Source organism: Corylus avellana, chromosome ca2 (genome assembly GCF_901000735.1).
Source record: "Corylus avellana chromosome ca2, CavTom2PMs-1.0".
NCBI lineage: Eukaryota > Viridiplantae > Streptophyta > Magnoliopsida > Fagales > Betulaceae > Corylus > Corylus avellana.
Genome location: NC_081542.1, coordinates 22,955,232 through 22,962,052, shown reverse-complemented (window position 1 = coordinate 22,962,052; position 6,821 = coordinate 22,955,232). Strand labels below are relative to the sequence as shown.

General features: G+C 33.5%; 1 pseudogene; it reads right to left on the bottom strand.

Annotated features, from left to right (window-relative positions):
• The window catches only part of LOC132169354 (probable LRR receptor-like serine/threonine-protein kinase At1g53440), a 2,046-nt pseudogene extending 631 nt beyond the window's left edge, over positions 1-1,415 (bottom strand).
• Between the last annotated feature and the right edge of the window lie 5,406 nt (positions 1,416-6,821).

Sequence of the window (6,821 nt, the reverse complement as noted above, 5' to 3'; positions counted from 1 at the left end):
AAACCCCTATTCATTGCCATATATACTTAGATCCATTAGTGCTGGCGATGCATTAGTGCATAAGAGAGCAACTTTGATCATTCTAATAGCTTCCTCCTTGTTTAACTTGGAACCCAACTTCGGATCCACCAGCTCCATTAAATTACCCTTTTTTTTTTTTTTTTTGGTAGTTCAAGTGCCTATAATAAGCAAAGAAAAGAGAATGGAAATGAAAAGTAGCAAATCAACAAGAGAGAATAAGCAGCCATACTCGCTTAGGGGAAAAAAAAAAAAAAAAAGGTCTATAAGTTGAACTCAAGTGTGAAGTGAACGAGTCAAACAATTTCAACATATGTTAGTTTATTTTGCTACTTGAGGCTAGAGTAACAAATCAGGATGACCAAGTTGAGTGGTGGAAAGGGACAAAGAAGCAGCTAGGCCGTCAAACGTTATTTATGGTAGCATATATATTAAAAGAAAAAAGATCAATCTTACCCAATCTAGAAGGCATACACAATTCACATTTGGTCGATATTTCATGTTGCTCTTCTCAACGATAATTTTCAGAGCAACAATCCCAAAACTATAGACATCTGCTTTATAAGTTAAATATCCCCATTGTGCATATTCATGCGCCATATACCCTTTGCAAATAAAGATTAAATTATGACTTAGATAATTTGCACTCAGCATGCAATTATGCAATCAATAAGACTCCTAGAATTGAGAGGTAATTTCACTCTGTCAAAGATACAGAAAATTATCGCCGGCAAGGAAGAAGAATATTTGATTAATTGTGCAACTTGCAAGTTGGAAACATCCTGGAATTTTCATTTTACGAGAATTTGAGCCGATTGTTTCGTTTTGCTCATTCCTGGATATTATGTTAAAAACTTTTGTTGGGTCTTCAAGAAGCACAAGAAAATGAACTTTACCCAGAAAGCTTGTGATTCCATCTTTTCTCTCAAGGTTAATAGTACATTTTTATGTTAAAATTACTTTTATTTTTATGTCATGTACATCAAAACACTTTTTCAACCAAAATACTATTAACATATAAACTCCTACAAAATACTTAATCCAGGATGTCTATAGTACTTAATCTATGGGAGGCCAAAAGAAAAGCAAAGGCAGCTCCATATTGAAGAATAGAACCACAAAAGAAAATGAAGTATAGACTCCATGTTCAAGGAAAGAGGGAAAAGGTACTTACATTGTTCCAGCAACTCGTGTGCTAATATGGGTGTTTTCTTCTTCATCAAGCTTTGCCAAACCAAAGTAAAAAATCTTTGAGTTAAGGTCCCTATCCAGAAGAACATTGGTAGTTTAATTTTGATGTCTTTATGAACAATTCGTAGTAAGGATTCCTCATGCAAGAAAGTCAGACCTCTAGCTATGCCAACAAATATTTTTTGCCTCATAGGCTAGTCCAATTTTAATCAATATTCCTCTGGACTTGTATATTTGTAGATAGTCTAATAGGGAATTCATCAACTTAGTTCTTGATAAAGACCATTCACAATTCTAAGTCCTTATGCTTTCAAAATTCACTAAAATAAAAACATTAAGCTTACCAAACAAAATCATTGAGAATTTAGAAATGTTATTTGGAAGAAAGAAACATTAATAGTCTCTCCAAGTCCACCAAGTTCCCAAGCTCAGTGGGAACAGGTCCAGGAAACAGGCTGCTCTCTATGCTCCTGAAATACAGTCCTTCAAGATTACAAAAGGGCTAAACCAAATGAAGCTTTGTGATTAATATAGAGATCTAGAGCATATAGAGATTTAAGAGTGGTAATCTTTCCCAAGTAGTCAATAGGCCCTGATAAGCTGTTTGCACTGATGGACCTGCACTTGATACATTCCAATATTAGGTCAGTAGTTAGATTTTTCTGGCTAACCTTGGTCACAAAAGTTTAGAGAATCATTTACAGATTTTCCAACTTTGTAGAAGCCCATTCCTGTGGTATTGTACCACTAAGGTAGTTCCTATTGAAATCATTATCAGCAAGAGAAAAATTTGATGTTAGAATAGAAGCTTATAACCTAAATTTTTGGTAATAAGATGAAAGATAAATAATTGGAAGCTCTTCTTGCATTGCCTTGAGGTAGGTTAGTTTCACCAATGATGGTGGAAGCACGCCATCAAGATTCTGCCCTTTAAGAAATCTGCATGTCAAAAATTAAAAGCAAAAAAAAAAAAAAAAAAAATGATAGATTACAAATTTTGTAGATAAAAGGCAGTACCCTACTAAGGAAATATGGAAAATATTAATAATTGTTAAATCACTGGTTGTCCCAAAAGCTTAAGCTTATAAGAAGAGATAAATTTAATCACTTAATCATTAGTTTAACACTCCCCCTCACGTGTGGGCTCAAACTCCCATTTTTTAATAGGTGAGGCCTAACACGTGGAATATTTAATTTAAATGGGGTGAATTGATGGAGTCAAGGTTCGATCTTAGGACCTTTAGCTCTAATACCATGTTAAACTACCAGTTATCTTAAAAGCTTAAACTGTTAGAAAAATGTAAATTTAATTACTTTAATCACATGAAAGCTCAAAATTCATTTTAATAGGTGATGCCCAACACATGAAATATTTAATTTAAGTGGGGGGTAATTTGATGGAGTCAGTGTTCGATCTCAGGATCTTTGGCTCCGATACCCTGTTAAATCACTAGTTGTCCCAAATGCTTAACCTTATAGGAAGATGTGAATTTAATCACTTAATTATTAGTTTAACAATAATAAATGTTTGTAATAAAATTTTAAATGATAAAATTTGAGATAATTAGGGGAATTAAAGGGGATTTGCCTAATTTAATTAGAAATAAAATAAGGGGGAAAGAATAAAAATTAATGATTTTTGAGGTAGTTAAGTAAATTATGAAAATTTAAGGGTTTTCACCCCCTCCCCCAGCGACTTTTCTTCTTCTTCAATCAACAAAAAGCCCCTCCCCTTTAGAGCATTCATGTCCAGCTCACCAAATATTTATCTAAAGAACACTTTATTTTATTTTAACTATCAACTTTTCCAAAATACCTACATTCAGCTCAACATTTTAGCTAGCCAATTATTCTATTTAAAATATTTTTTCTTTATATATTTTCACTATTCTCAAAGAGGAGAGAGAACCAGATTATTTTTTAATTAATTTAAATTATGAAATGTTGAGCTACAGTGCTCACCAAATTTGTTGAGCATAGGTGCATGCTTTCGGGCTCGAGATACAGTGATGAGACAGATGTAGGTTCGTACGCTTGGGTTGCTATTGGTCTTGACTTTTCTTGGCGATTGCTTGCGCGACAAGGTGACGAGCTCAAGATTTGGTAGACGAGGGGGGTTGGTGGCAACCTTCTCGTAGTTCGAGGGGCAACTCGAGACCCTCCTATGTGAGTTGGGTGGCGGCCATTCGTGAGTGGCTCACGGGTGGGTCAAAGGTGACCTACGAGATACTTCATGGGCCCTTGGGCTTTGTTTTATGTAAATAAGGACCTTTTCATCATGCCGACCTTCGGGCCGGACCCTCGGGTCGGATTTCCATGCAAATAAGAATCTGGTCAGATTTCCATGCAAGCCAAGCAAAATAGTTTCCCAAATTGACATCAAGTCATGTGAGCCAATGAGCCACCATTCCATGTCGCTTTTCTGTATAGTTTTTGAAAAAAAAAAAAAAAAAAGATTTTAAAAGAATTTATGGGTGCTAAAAGAGCATGTTTGGATTGCGTTTGAGAAATAATATTTTTAAGTTAAAAAAAAACGTTTTTTACTTTTTAAACTTTGATCAAAAGTGTATTTTAGTTATTTTTTGACTTTTTAAAAACCTTTGGTTAGTCGTGGTAGATTTGTCGCATCCGTTGATTAGTATACGTTGGACTGTTTATGTCGACTACAATCCATCTGGGTTTTGGATTAGATGGACTTCAAATTTTGAAAGAGAAGAAACAACCAGATTGTTTATGAATATTTTATATATGGAAAATGCTCTCTATCTAATGTTTCAGAGCCGAAGCCATGGCTATTCATACTTGGATTCAAAACGTCAAAGCTCATAATGGCTGATGTGATATGAGTTTTTGACAAAAGGATAAAAGAATTTTTTCTTTTTGTCTTTTACTTTTGTTTTCTTTTTTCTTTTATTTTTTTACTATTTTTTACAGTAGAATTCTCTCGATAAGTGTTCCGTGGGACCGTGGGAATTGGTATTAACTTATTTTATTCCCTTCTTTTCTCAAGTCCCTTGAGTATTTGTCACGTAAATAAATGTTCAGAACAATTTTAGCTAGACACTCTGTCATTGCAAGCCGCTTTCTCCAAAGTTTCATTTGATATTAAAACCATCTACATTGTTAAATATGAGATCAAATATAAATCATCGAATATGAAATTGAAAGAGTTACAACTTGGTGGTCTAGTCACAGAAGGGCTGATGAGTATGTTTTTGCATTGAATATTTAAAGATGAGTAGAGTCACAGAAAGAAAAATAACTATCAAGTGAGTGTCAATAGAGTAGTTCGACGTGGACATCAGCTACAAAGCGTGATAAAATGTTATGATCTTAAATAATCATATATATATATATATATATATATATAAACTCTTATGCATTCTTTCTTTACAAATTAGTTTAAAACAAATTTTGAGTTCTTTACAAATTGGTTTAAAACAAATTTTGAGTAAAACTAATGATTGAAAATCGGCTGAATTTTGACTCACTTGTTTATGGGTAAAGTTGAACAACTTTGTGCTTGATGTGACATCAACAGACAGTGCATGGCCGATTTTATTGACAAAGTTGTTGGCATTTTCCTTGTCTTATTTTGCTTTCTCAGGCGACCTTTCAACTGCTTAATTTTCCATAATACTACAGTACAGAGCAAGCGATGCTTGTGATGCAAATTGATAAGCATGATACTATTCTCTATTAGAGCATTTTCAGCAGACTCTCTATAAGGGAGTCTGTTTCCTATATGTAGGGAATATGCTCAAAAAATCACAAAAAATATCCCACAGCAGATTTCCTAAATGAGCCTCAACCATGAGGATCGCTACAGTAGAACCCAAAGTATAGGGCTCCACTATTGCGATCCTTATGATTATTAAAATTTAAAAAAAAAAAAAAAAAACATTTCTCTCTCTTCTTTACACTCTCCTCTCTCCTCTCTCCTCTTACAATTCTCTTTCCTCTCTCCTCTCATATATATAATATAATTAAAAAAATAAATATTTTAATGATATAGGGAATGATTAAGGGAAGCTATTGAGGTGTATTTTGATATAGGGAAGTAAAAAATAATTTGAATCCTTAAGTATAGAGAAAATAACGAGAAAGCTGCTGAGAATGCTCTTAGCAAACATGTCTAGATCTGATTGAAGAAATAAACAAATCAGTTGCTTCCGACACTTGCCAACGGAAAAGAGGGGATAATGCATGGACCAATTATTTGCGACATGTGCTAGATTTTTCGATGACCATCTTCTACAGTCTCTTTAGCTACTTGGCACAACCTGTCTGTCAAATAATTTTTTTTTTTTAAAATTAAAATAATTAAAATTAAACAACTTATTCGGTGTTTAAAATAATATTACTTATAACCATATCATATTTATTTTGTATGTCAGAGATTATTTAAAATGTCTACTTGCATAGAGAATATATAATATAGTGATTACAACTATCAAAGTATGAAAAAAAGTGTTCATTGTCTAATGGATAGGACAAAGAGTCTTCACAACTTTTAGAATATGTTAAAATCCTATTGGGAGGCAACTTATTTGCATGTCGTTTTTTGATACTTGTATAGGAATGTTAGAGTAAAGTTGAAGTCTTAAGAATGCTAAGGGCATTTTTGGAATTGCGTTTAAGGGGTCTAAAAGAGCTTTTAACACTCAAAAAATCCGTTTGAAGAAAAATGTAATCGTTTGGTAAAATTAATTAATTACGCTTTTAATTGTCTAAAAAACATAAAAATAGTCAGAAAGTAGTTTTGGCAAAAGCTTACAAATGAAACTTTTGCCCAAAAGCTTTTTTTTTACTTAAAAATTCTATTTCTCAAATACAATCTCAAAGAGGCTCTTAGTTTAAGTCATTCTGGGGTAGATTTATACTCAACTAGCTACAACTAGTTTCATTCTACCATTATTATTCACATGTCATTGTGGGAGTAGATTTTTACACAACCGCAACTTGTCATGTTCAATTTCATTCTACCATTATTCCCTTTTTTTAAAAAAAATTCTTCTATTTCATTCCCAACAAGTCCCACCGAAGTTGTAGCTACATGAGCTTATGGACAAGGCTTCTTCTGCCTTAGTATGTCTCCATTGGGAGTTTCTATGGTTGTTCTTGAAGAAAAAAAGATGGATTTATGCGGATGTACTTAAACTATCGGGAGTTGAATCGAGTAACAGTGAAAAACAAGTACCCCTGACACAGATCGACGATCTATTTGATCACTTGTATGGTGCCAATGTGTTCTCTAAGATAGATCTTTGATTAGGGTACCATCAGCTGAAGATCATGCATGAACATGCGCATAACACGACATTTAAAACCTGGTACAACCATTACGAGTTTTTGCTCATACAATTTAGGTTGGTTAATGCACCATCAATCTTTATTGGTAAACTGGGTATTTCACAACTACTTGAATTAGTTTGTGGTCGTGTTCATTGATGATATCTTGATGTTGATGTACTCGACGAGTCGAGAAAAACACAAAGATCATTTTTGAGTGGTGTTGGAGAATCGGAGATACTGCCCAAAAAAAAAAAAAAAAAAAGTGTTGCACTTTTAAGTTTTCAGTAAACAAAAAGAGATACTCTATAAGAGCAAAA